Raw genomic sequence first — 13,565 nt, forward strand, 5'->3', positions numbered from 1 at the left:
CTTTTATTTTATTTAATTTTATTATTTTATTTTATTTTATTTTATTTTATTTTATTTTATTTTATTTTATTTATTTAATGCTTTTTAGAAAATACACTGAAATATTTGAAATATAGCAGAAGGAAGTATAATCAATGTGTCTGCTTATAAGTTATTATTGCTGGTGAATGCTGTCACTAAGGTAGTCAATAACTGACTCTATCAACCTTTCTCCAAGCTGGACCCCACTGCTGCTTGGAAAAAATGAAAGTCACCTCAGCAGACAGGTCAATACACATGTTTAGCTTACTAATCACCTGTCTCAGAAACTTTAAAAGAAAATATTCACAAATTAATTTTAAAAGAATAGTAACTGCTCCTTCTCCCACTATAGGTGGGTTCTAATAGTCCTCAAGGACTCTAAAGGAAGCAAGCAGGAGGCTGTTGCTAGTAATCTATTGTACCTTCCTGTTCTATCTCCCCTAAATTTTTATTTTTCCTCTTCCTCAGGACAGAAGTGGAGTTCAACACACGTATAGAACAGCCAGACTGTTACGAGTATTATTTTATAGCAGAATTAATTTGTGATTAGTGTAAAAGTCTTCACAGACTTATTCCTGGATATGTTTTGGGCAGATAAGAAACACAACTTGTATTTTCCAAAAGTACATGGAAGGGTAGCAGCTTTCAACTTCTTATTACTTTGTGTTATCTGGGTAACATTCCTATGCAACATTGTTTGGTAACATTCTTTTAAATACAGAAGACATTTTGTCCTTATGGCTTCAAGTCTGATTGATAATGACACTAGCTAACAAAATCTGCTGATCAGCTAAAGTATTTGTGAGCTACATAATCCGTGGATGGATGGATGGATGGATGGATGGATGGATGGATGGATGGATGGATGGATGGATGGATGGATGGATGGGAGATAACACTTGTTACAGCCAAGAGGTAGATCTATACCCAGTTTCCCCATTGCTCTCTATAATTTAATTTGGTCTTGTTTATTGCATTTTTTTAATGTCTTCTAGAAGCCATCAGTTAGACTAGACATTGACAGATAGGTGGCTTCTTTTCATTGGGAGTACATTTGTTCCTGTTACTCCCCGGAGCTGCAATGCAAAGAAATAATGGACTCTGAAATGTCCCTTTGCCTCTCTGCAGCTATTGAGCTTGCTGAGGTGCCTATAAAGCAAATGAGACAGTCATGGTCATCTCCAGAGTAAAAATATTTTTATTCTAGATCGCTATTAAGAAGAAGATGTGAATTGAGGATTTCAGTGTTTGAGAGGAATGCATTTGTGACAATGTATATATATACCTATATATGTGTATATGCATTTAGAAACATTTTTATATTACTACATTTTAAATGCACTTTTATAAAGATTATTTTACAGGAGTAAGATTTCCCCAAATGGAAAATTCTGGGTATTCCTTTTTACATTTTGTACAAAAACAGTGGGATAACTGAAATCTCTATTTTATTTCTGAAATATGAACTGAAGCCTTAGGGAAAATATGAGACATATATGTAGAATCCTCTTACATATTTGCTTCTAGAATTAAAGGCTAAAAAAATAGAAACTGATTTCTGTTGGCTTTTTTTTTTTTTTTTTTTTTGGTAACATTTTCATAGAAAAATAAAGTGATGGATACTATAATACTAATTTACAATCCAGGATTAACTTCTTTCCAAAATATCCAAAGCACAAACAAAAGCAGAACTTAATAGATCTATAAAAATTCTTATTTAAAGAATAATATTAAAGCCTATGTGTAAGGTGTAAGATATTTTAGTGGACTTGTACAATTAAATCCCACCTCCCCCCCCCCAAAAAAAAAAAAAAAAAAAAATTCTCATCCTTTTTTCTCTCCAAAGGAAGCGAGAGTAATATTTTAAAGTGATTAAGAATTGAGTAGTAGTAAACTCTCCATTAAACATTTAAACATGATAACAGAACTCTGAGGTCATTAAAAAAAAGAAAAAGTAGCTTAATATTACAGTAGCCATTACATCTTTATAGACTTTTTTTTTTTTTTTTTTTTTTTTTTTGTATATTTAATATATGGGCAAGAACTAATCAGTATCACTAATTTTTAGTGATTTTAATGATGAGGACTTTTCTACCTAGTCCATGTGATATCTTGCTTATAATAATTACTGTTGGTAATTATTATTGTTCTGTTTAGAGTAATAGTGTTCAAGTGAACCTGTTGAATATCCCCTAGTGTTGTGCCCTCTACAGAAAGGAAAGATAGACATCTCCTGTATCACTGCTGGGATTCTTCATGTAAGGTCACCTCATCTATGTTTTCTCTTTTTGTAGGGGATTTTGAGGTGTTATTAAGGAGAAGGCATTTTTTTTGTGAAAAAAAATGTGTTGATTTCTCCTGTCATGTGGTTGAGAAGATTTAAGCCCTGCTATATCCGATTTTCAGGTGATAAAAGAAGCTGTGGAGTTGCACTGGTAAATTGAGGGAAAAGTGACAAATAAATGATTGGTAGATGAAAACTGATTTAGGGATTAAACGGATGCATAACCTGACCCCAGGCTAAAATGGGAAGCATAAAATTAATTAAATGAGAGATTTTGGATTAGGGAAAATGGAAATTTAGCACCTTCTTCAGAATATGGAGAAGTATATGTTTGCTGTTTTAAAGTTGCCCAGAGAAGGGAAAGAATATTGGTAGGGAGTTGAGGACTCTTGGAGACTTCGCTGCCACTGAGAGGCAGGGATAGCTCAAACAACTGCTGTTGCTACAAAGGCCATATCCCATGAAGGGATATCTCATTTTTCCCATCCCTGGAGGTGTTCAGGACCAGGTTGTATGAGGCCCTGGGCAACCTGGTCTACTGTGTGGCATTCCTGCCCATGGAAGGGGGTTAGAACTAAATAATCTTTAAGGTGCCTTCCAACCCAAGCCATTCTATGATTCTATGATTTGTCCTGGTAACAAACAAGACTTTAATGTGATAGGCATAATATTTTACTGATGAGACATCACAGGCAACTGGGCAGAGGTAATTGAAAAGTGTCTCAGAAAGTGTGATGATTTGGGAAACGTGGTTTCTTTTTTTAGACAGTTTTACTAATGATTTATCAAATTTGGAATTATTACTGAGGGGTAGCTAATAGGTTATATGGATAAGATTACTTTCAATTTATTTAACATTATTAATAGTACAGTGTAATAAATACAGATAAAAGTATTCCTAAGTATGTAAAAATCAGACTTTAGTTTTTATGAATCCAGAGTTTCTACTACCAAACATTTGGTTGTCACAGTTTCATGTATTTAAAGCCCTTTATTAAAGTTAATAACCCCTACTCTGTCTTTGGCTAGTGAGCATACTGTTTGATACCTCTTCTAGATTTTTCAGTATAGTAACTAGTCCTTTAAATAGAAGGACTTTCAGATACAGCATTTAAGCAGAGTTTTTGTGTATTTTGAAAATATCCATTTCCCTTCTTTTCTGCCAGTAAGTCTTGATAGCTTGCTTTTGTTGTTGTTGTTTTTTTTTTTTTTTTTTTTTTTTTTTTTTTTTTTTTTTATCAGTGATTCTTTCATTTTTTATGTATTTTGCTTTTTTTTAGAGTGCATATTTGGAGTAAATTAATAGAGAGACTATCTGGGCATCAATTGGGGGTGCTCAAGGCTGAAAACAATATTCTATTGTAAAATTCATTACATTTTCAGAAAAAGTTGGATTGGTAAAGCTTGTTTACAATGTTTTTCTGTTTCAGTATACTCTGTAAGCAAGAGAAACCTCTCTTCATTTAGATATCTCTTTGTAATCATAGTGGAGATTATTTTCTTGGAGTATATGCTTCATATTTTATTTATAGTGAGTCCTAATAACAGCAAAACAATTCCCACTGGTTTTCCATATTTCTACCATTATGATCAAGCCAGATATGTTAATCTGTACAAAATCAAGTGGTTTGCCTGGATTTTATGGAGCCTTTCCCCTATTTTGGGGTATTCAGAATACACAAAATTGTATTTTTCAGGCTATAGGGGAAAGTTTTAAATAAGTGTTAGGTAAAGAAAGCAAGTTTGTTTGGCAAAGTGATAGTCTAAAGTAGTTTCTACTTTTAGATTTCTTCTCAAGAAGAGAACATTTTCTCCCTAGTTCTAAAGCTCATGCCTTTCAGAGATGCTTTTTCAGTGATTCTTTTGTTCCATTCTCACTGGAAAGCACAGTTTATGAGCATCTTCAATCTGACAATTTTTTTTTTTGTTTTCATAAAGTATTTGTGCTTTTGTAATTTATTGTCTTATTGACAGGGTTAAAATATATACTGAAACTTTTCAGCACAAGGTGCTGAAATTTTATAGGATGAACATTTTGATCCTTTTGATTAATTCTACTTTTACAGCAAAGCTAATAAAATTATACCTCATAAAACATCTAAGGTGGAGGCATATATTAATATGCTACTTTTATTGAATTGGCTGTATGGCCATTAAAAGACATGGCAAAGATCATCTAGTAAGTGTTGATGGAGTCAGTCTACTGCTGTCAAAACAACATTCCTAGAGGTAATAATGGGATCAATTACAAACCTATGTTTTAACTCCTCCTTCCCTCATTATAAATAGGATCAAAATAAAACAGCAGATTTCAACGGATTTTGAAATAAAATTGTTCGTAGAAGTGATTACTGAAAATGTTGAAAAATACAGACTGTTATTCAAAAACAATTTTGTTAAAAGTCTTTTACATATCTCATTCATTTTTGGAATCTAATGGAAGGGTTGTTTTCTGTAGATAAAAACAATGACAACAACAACAACAAAAACAGAAGAGAAGCAGTGATGATTCTAAGCTTATTTTAATTTCTAAATTCATGGTGACTACAAAAGCATTAAAAAGTTATTTATGATTTATATTGTTGCAAGCTACCCACACATTATAGCCGGTAAAAATAAATCTAAATAATAAATATAAATGTTTTATACATGCTGGTACTATTCTCATAGGAGAAATCAGAAGCAGTAGTGATTGCAACAGGTACAGGCACTAGGGGTACAGAAGTATCTGTTATACTCTGCTGCCTCATATACAGGAAAATAACTTAAATCAAAATTAGGCTGGGAGATTTTGCAGAAAATAAGCTAATGGAATTATCTAAATGCCTGCTATTCTTTTAAAAATGGTTAAAGTCATAAAGTGGAATATTTGTCCTAAAATTACATTTAAGGCTGTTTTAGCAATAGTGAAATAAGAACCTTTTTCCCTTTGTAACATTCCCTATTTGCTGTGGTGGGCATCAGCCTCTGTGCAATATCAAGACCTGGTCCCATGTGTCTGGGGCACCCAATATGAAGGACACATCATGGCCAGTGCAGAAAGTTTGATACTATGTATGGGCAGCCCTACTGTAAATGTTCTGTTTAGTAATATTGTGCATGTGCAGAGCAATTCTACAGTGAGTGTCCAGTGATGTTGGGCTGCACAAAAGCAGAAACTCTATCTGGGTGTGGGAGTTGTGTAAGATATCCATCGTCACCTCACAGGTACACCTTTTTCCTCTGTCAGAGAGAGGAGCCACAAGGACAATTGGTAAGGTGTTTAATTTCAGTTTTATTCTGCTGGTGTTAGTAATGATTCCATGGGAATCAGGTGGCAACTCTCTTACTGCACAAACCATTATATTCTCAGCATTTACCACTCCATGATCCTTCCTGCACTTAGGAGATGGTAAGTTAATGCAATCACAGCTGAGTGGCAAGTGTGGCACATTAGATACCTACTGCAATCTCAGTGGGTGACATTGTGCCATGAATATTAAGAGCCACACCCTCTGACTGGGAAACTCTACCAACTCCAGTGAAACTGTGTCATTTTATAACAGGTGAAAACGTAAGTCTCCAATTTTAGAGGACTTGGCTATATATTTGAAATACAGGACATTAACCTAATATATGAAACAAATGTTTACAACCAAAACCTACATTTTAATTCATGTGTAGAGAGTAAGATATTTCTTTTTCAAAATTAAAACTTTGTTATTCCTGTCACTTTATGCTGATGACTATTAAGTAGCTTTAGTTTCTCTCTTCTCTCTAAAACTTAATGTTTTGCTTTTAACTTCTGCTTCAGTGTTTGTCCACCACATCTAGTAACTCAGCTGCTTTCTCCACTAATTACTTTCACTTGAATTTTTGTTCCCTTTTTAATCTCTTCTTTGCTCTTCATTACTTAGTTTTAATGTCTGGAGGATCCTGGCAGTTTAAATTCTAGTTTACTACTTAAGGACTTTTTTTTTTTTTTTTTTTTTTGAGAAATCCTTAATATCACAGCAAAAGTATTTAAAAAAATTTCATTTTCACAAAAGTTTTTAGTTTTTGAGTTTAATAGCATGTATCATTAATTTATTCTTTCCTCCTAAACATTAGAAGAAGAAAAGGTAGAGTAAGAAAAAATGAAAAAGTTATTCTCATTTTATTTGGAACATTAAGTAGGATATTTCAAATGGAGGACAATATGAGTTAAATGACTATATAGTCATTTATAGTCAATGTACCCTTATCCATGGCCAACATCTGGACTGGGACATGGCACCTCCAACTGTAAACAATGGTGGTGGTTTCACTTGCAGGTTCACCAATGTTTTGACAGAGTTTATTTTCACCTTTGGTATTACTAACACTCATACCTTCAAGGTCATATGAGTCTACAGTGCTATCCATGATAATTCTGAACAAATTCATGATACTGTTTTGGATGAGAAGATTTCCTTGTTTTTCTATGACCTAAATCCATTGCTGTGGTTACATTTATGTGGTCCAGGCAGCAGAAAGGGATGTGGGTCTCTTTTCTTCAGGATTAAAATCCATTTTTTGAAAAGTGTCTCATAGCAATTGCCTGAAGATCATTTCCAGATATGCCATTTGCCTTAAAGCAGAAAAAGAACTACGAGTAATCTCAACCAGACAGCTATATTTTGAATCACATCTTTGGACACTTTCACAGATTGCTCATTTCAGGAAAAGGCCTCTGAATTTGATTAAGGAAGATATTATTTTAAATATAGAGAATAGCTGTTCATTAATAAATAAATAAATAAATAAATAAATAAATAAATAATCAGCCTATAATATATTTGTAAATCTTGATTTATGTTGGTCACTTTAGAAATCGTTTGCTATTCCTTACATAGAATTTTGAACACTTTAATTGTGTTATAATATGCTTACAATGCTATTATATTGATATTGTTTAGTAGTATTTGCAACTCACCTGCAAGCCCCAAAATGGATGCTTTATTGTCCAAATCTTTCTTTGTGAAGCATTGCCTATGGAATGTGTTGTCACAGAACAATCTAAGCAGAATGTGGCTTACTATTTCCATAACATCTGTCTTTTCTACTATAGAACAGATTAACAATTATGTCTTTAAAAAAAAAAAAAAAAAAAAAAAGGAAACAAAAACATGCCGCTTAGACAGCAGTAGCTGGCTGTGCAACATGTATGTCAGAGGAAAGGTCTCTCCCACTGTGCAGCTGGTAGAGTTCACACTTTCCCTTCTCATTGTACAAGAGAATGCTATATTATTTCTATCACAAAATTATTGTCTGAGGGGGAAAAAAATAGAGATAGCAGACTCCCCCGCCCTCCTCTTTCCATGCATGCAAGGGTTTTCAATTGTGTTAAGCAGTATAGCAGAAGAATTTTTTAAATTAGCGTTTTGTTTTAGCAATAGTTGCTGATGTGTACATGTAATACAGTTTTAATCAAATCCCAAATGCTGAAGACCTTTCAGCAGTATCTTAGGCAGCACTGTGCAATGCTTATTCCACTTGAAGTGGCCACTAGGGAGGTACAATTAGCTGTTCCCATGGAGAAGTTTGTTATACTAATAAATAATAAGTAGTGTAGGTAGAGATGGAATCAATTAAAGATATTTTTGACCATCTAATGGTTTATGGGAATACTAAATAATTGACAACAAGTTTTGACTATGTGTTCCATAAGCATACTTTATTGTAACTAAAGTGTGACCACGGAACAAGGAATGACTTTGCGTTGATGGGCATAAAGGTTAACTTATACCACTTTCTTAAACATCACTGCTCAAAATGTTCACTGTTAACCCTTTCCAAAGAGTTAAAGTGTAGATGTAAATACATTTTTACTCCATGCTGAAGCTGCTACAGCAAAGCTCATTTTCCTTATATTTTTTAAAAACTGAAATATATTTGAAATGTTAGGAATGTGAAAAGTTATTGCTATCTATATTTTCATTTGTCTGCTTGAATAATTCAGAATTCATTTTGTTAATTAAGACAGATTTGACAAACTTATTTTAACCATATCTTAATCACTCTTATTTGTCTGAAGTAAAAATATTGACATAGATTCAAACCCAAATCAGCTTTAGCCATCCCTTTGGGGAAAAAAAGGATTTGTTCAGCAGTATTTGCTGAAGGTAAAATTCAGCAAATAAAAAGTCAGACTCACCAGCTCTTTAAGTCTGATTTGTTCCACTCTAACAACAGCTAGTTTTTTGAAATTCTCCTATCATTAGAGAATTAATGAATGACATAGACGCTGTCTATGTCATAGACACAGCTCTAATATCACCTTCGTTCTCTTAAGTGAAGAGAATTAAATGTAACATTTTGGGCACAGATATTTGAAGTCAGAAAGATCAAACTCAAGGACTGAAGCTAAAATACACAATATACAAAAATCACAGTTCCTAGTACACTTCAGTACATTTCAGGTTCTGTTGAAAAGCCAAAAAAATGTAATAGCTGACAATGGTCCTCATGTGTTTTTTTTTTCTTTCTTTTTTTCAATTAGGATGATGGTGATGATAATTATAATAATAATAGTATCTTAGAACATGATGGTAGTAAAAGTGGCTTGTTTGTTATTATGACCTGCCAGGTCATAAACAAAGATTTCATTCAGTGAAAAATTCAGTGACTGATAATGATTTGAATGAAATCATGTTTTCAGTATTAATAGATGAAATTCTATTTCTGTTCACTTTGTGAATGGTTGTATCCACATTACTTTTACCATCAGAAAGGACTTTTAAATTGTTAATTTTATTAGGAGAGTTTCAATGAAGTAACAAAATGATACATCTTTGAATCCACTATTTATCCAATATAAATTAAATACTTTGCACACATAATTCCTTCCAAAGAAAACTGGAACAGTTTAGGCTACACAAATTTGTCATTATTTTCAAAGAAAATATGTTGAACTTTTTCAGAGACAATCATGCAGGAAGGGTAGAAAATCCATTAATCTTTATCACCAATCCCCTGAGAAGTTTTAAAACAAATTTTTATAAGGTTCAACACATATTCTGAGGTTCTATATAAAATAATGTTCTTTTTAGGTTGATACCTGAATCTCTCATGTTTCTAGGAAATACTGGTACATAGAGTCATTTGCCATCCAAAAAGACTATAGCTGTGTGTCACTAACACACTGTACTTGAAAGCTGGTTTATACACTCGGGTAGGAAAGAGGGGCAAAGTGTTGCATAGTCTGCCTCATTCCTACCATGCTGTCCCTGTTCCAGCTTTCTGCTTTATTCTTCCCTTAGCTTCTTGTGGCTTCTATTGGCTTATTTGTTCAGTAAATTTTAGTGTTCTTCTTTCTTCAATGGCTGCTTCCATTAAGAATTGGAAGTACATGTACTCTTCCATTTCTCACTCATCCATTCCCTCTATTTTCCAACTCTGTTTTCTCCATGTTCACTAGCAATCTATTCACAATCTGTTTCTGTACCCCTAGTCCATATTGTCATTCATGCCAGACTATGCCCAGGGAAAGTCCTTGAGAAAATAAACTGTGAAGTTCTGCTAAGTATCTTCTGAACACATGTACATAACTGTCAACTGGGCCAAAATGAATTGATTTTGTTAACAGGAGCAAAAAATATTTGCTCTGTATTCTGCCTTAAATCACAGTTGTGCTACAAATCCTCAATTAAAATGTTGCTAGAAAAAAATGCATCTATAAAAAAAAAAATCACATCTATACAAATTCATTTACTCTGCCTCTGTAACAGCTACATTAATTTAGTTAAAAACATTTATTTTTTTTTCTTTTCCCCATACATTCCTTCAGAATGATATATTTAGTTGACTGGGAAAACATCAAGGAGGTTAAGGGCTGGTAAAGTTATATGTATCTGAAATTATAGCCTTTTCACAGTAACAATAATCCACTCTTTTGACAGTGTGGCAAGTAATCAGTAGCTAGAACTACATTAGTGTTCTAGTTCAGATCAGGAGAACACTACTAAAATGAATCTTGTTGTCAACAAGACAAGTAGGCATTAGCAGGTGGATTTCAAAAATAGAACTAACTAAAAGGTGAGGGTTCCTTTCATAAGAAAATTTAAGGCTCTTGAGAAATGGGATGGAAGTGAGAGGAATTGTGTGCATGAACCTGTGGCAAATGTAATCAAAACATTCACATAAGTTGTGTGTGACTTCTGCTTCCTCTGACTGCTCCTATTAGAATGAGGAAGATGCTTCTGTGGAGTCATAAGAATCAAAGACAAGTGAACTTTTTGTATTGATTTGTCATAGTTTCTAGATCTGCTGTGGACCCCAGAGCTTATGGACGCATGGTGACTGAATTTTCTGGTTCTAGCCAGTGTGTTAGAGGAGGACTCTACAAGAACTAAGTTGCATTTCAACAGTGTTTTCAATATTTTGTAGAAAAGAGACAGTGAAAGTTTCTATGGCATGCTCAGAAACATGCTGTGTGCTTCTCCCCCTTCATCTTTAATCACAAGACCCACTGTCTCATACTTGTTACTTCCTACCACTATGATCTATTTAGTCATGAGTAGTTTGAATTCTGGTGCCATAAAGCTGATTCAAACCTCTGTGAATGCAGAACTCCAGAAATTCAGTTCATGCACTTTGAAAAGGTCTTCTTGTTATTGATCGTTCAGATTTCTAGCTGTTTTCTGACTGCTGCCAAACCTCCTGGCTGAGCCATTTTCATCCAGCCATGAGAGAAACAGTCACAGCAGATTCACTGCATAACAGTAAACTGTGTCTTATTTCTCTTTGTTCCCATCTTGGCTATTTACTTAGGTTTCAAATCATACATGAGAAGACAGCGTTGCAATTCTCCAGAATTTATCATGTAATTTAATTCAGAATCTGTATGGAAAATCTGATAGAAAACAGCATAATAAAGAATTCAAGTGTCTAGAACAACTGATGTCCAACTTACAACTTACATTTAGAATGAATGTATCAGTCTTTGGCTGTTTTCTGCTTCTTGAGAGAATGGCTAGTCAGTATTTCTCTGAAGCCAAGAGGAGAATAAAAGAAAATGCTGATGCTATTTGATACAACTGATTAAACTCTGTGTTGAGTATCTGGAGGCACAGGGTTCAGAGCTTGCTGATGAATCATTTCAAGATTCTTCATGGTTGTACCCAATGGAAAATCAGTGTTTTGGCTGTTTTAAAAGATTGTTTCAATTAATCCATTTTAAAACTCTTGTTTTCAGTGACTATTAATATTGTTGAATTTATGGAAGGTGGTATTTGTAGAAAAATATTTTCAAGTTAAGGAGCATTGAGAGAAGTTAAAATTTGAACTGGTATAGGTAGTATCATTTCAAAAAGTAGTTCCAAATACCACCGAAGAGCACCAAAGTAGCTCTTCAAGTATTCATTTGGGATACACAAATAAAACTATTGGAGAGTGTGCAGATGAGGAAAAAAACACCACCAACAAAAACAAAAACAACAACAATAAAAAAACCACACACACAAGTTTTTGAATTTATAAGACTCGCACTCAAAACCATGAGTGGGTGAGAGTCTAGTATCTCCATTATCATGTAACCAGATGAATAGATTTATTTAAAAAAACAAACAAACAAACTCTTTTTATTAGAAATTATTTGTCATAGAAAGATGATAGTTAAATATTTATCCATCTTATTATTATACAAGTATATCAACAAAATCATGCTTAAAATTAAAACTGCCTCTATCAAAGCAACTTGAATATTTAGAGTGGTATTTGCTAGTATCCAGAATAATTTATGATTGAGGAAAACTCCAAAAATGGATTTGGGATTGGATTGAGATAACCTGTTCCATTAATTAATTGCAAAGCCACTATCAGTAGAACTGTAAGGCTACTTGGACCTTGAGCTGCAGATCAATTTCCAAGAAGTATACTGTGTCTCCATCTGCTGGTCAGTGATATAACCCTCTGCCTTCCAGGAGCAGGGGCGTAGTAACCAAAGCCCAAAAGGCTTTTAATCTCTCTTTTGTCATCAGTGAGTAATTCATTTGAAACATGAGATTCCCAATACTAAAAGGACTTTAAGAATGACAGTAACCAAAGGGACATGCTCAATAGTTTACAGAATGAATAAATCCTTTTATTCCATTCTTTTAAAATCTGTTTTGTTAGCATCCCCATTTTCCCTTCAGAATGGATTAGATTTATACCATTGGGAAAAAAAAACAATGGAAATTACTGATTGGATTCAAATTTGGAGAAAATTGCAGGATTTCATTTCAGTTTAATCATTAAGAAGAGAAAGTCTTCAAAAAGTATGAGTGATAGTCAACAATTCAGGAAGATTAATCAAATCAAATGTTTATCCAAAATGTGTTAACTTCATCAGAGTAATTTACACAGATTAAGGATATTAGATAGAATTATTAATAAGAAAAGATTTATAAATGTATCTTCACCATAGCTTCAGCTTGTTCCAAGACACAACTCTGAGTCTTTCTCTTGAAACAGAGTTCTGTTTCTCTTTGGATAGGTTTGGCTCAGCAAAAGAAAAAAGCATATTATATTTAACTCAGTCAGTGACAGAATTTTTGGTGTTAGAGAGAACTCAGTCATCTTAGTTACAATGTTTGTTAGAGAAGAAGATATAAGTTCAAAATCTTGCTTCGTGTCTCTCATTCTGAGTGGGAATTCAGGTCTAGGTCTTCTGTATCTTGGGCAATGTTCAGAACCATTTTGTGACTATCATACAGTTAATCTGGTTTAAAGAGTGTTGTTTGTTTTTTTGTTTTTTTTTTTGTTTTGTTTTGTTTTTCTGAAAATTAACAGAACAACTTCATTGAGAACATTTTGTCCCTGTAGTTAGCTATATAGGCTATTTGCAGTTAAAGGAGACCAATGCCCTAATCTCTGTTTCATATAAAACAGAACAAACTTCCACTTGGGTCTCTTTCATCACATCTGTCAGTCATAACTTGGCTAATTTCTGGTCATTCTTGTTTGCATAGCACAGTTTAGGAGGAATCCCCTTTTAGTCCTTTTTAGCTCTCCAAATAACACACAATCCAAACTGACAGTTTTTTTTTTTTGTTTTTGTTTTTTTTCAGGAAATGAGATTTTGGTTGTTACTGTTATGTATCAATCAGATGATTTCATTCAGTCATAAATTTTTATATAAGAGTTAAAAATCCTACAGAAATGCTGGAATATAATTGCTGTTTTTTGGATGTATGAAAAGTATCTTAGCTAGATGTTAATAATAAAGATTATAGGTATGGTAATGCATGTCCTCTAGTGAAAGGGAATGACTATTAATGAT

The sequence above is a fragment of the Aythya ferina genome (assembly GCF_964211825.1).
Source record: "Aythya ferina genome assembly, chromosome: 2".
Taxonomy (NCBI): domain Eukaryota; kingdom Metazoa; phylum Chordata; class Aves; order Anseriformes; family Anatidae; genus Aythya; species Aythya ferina.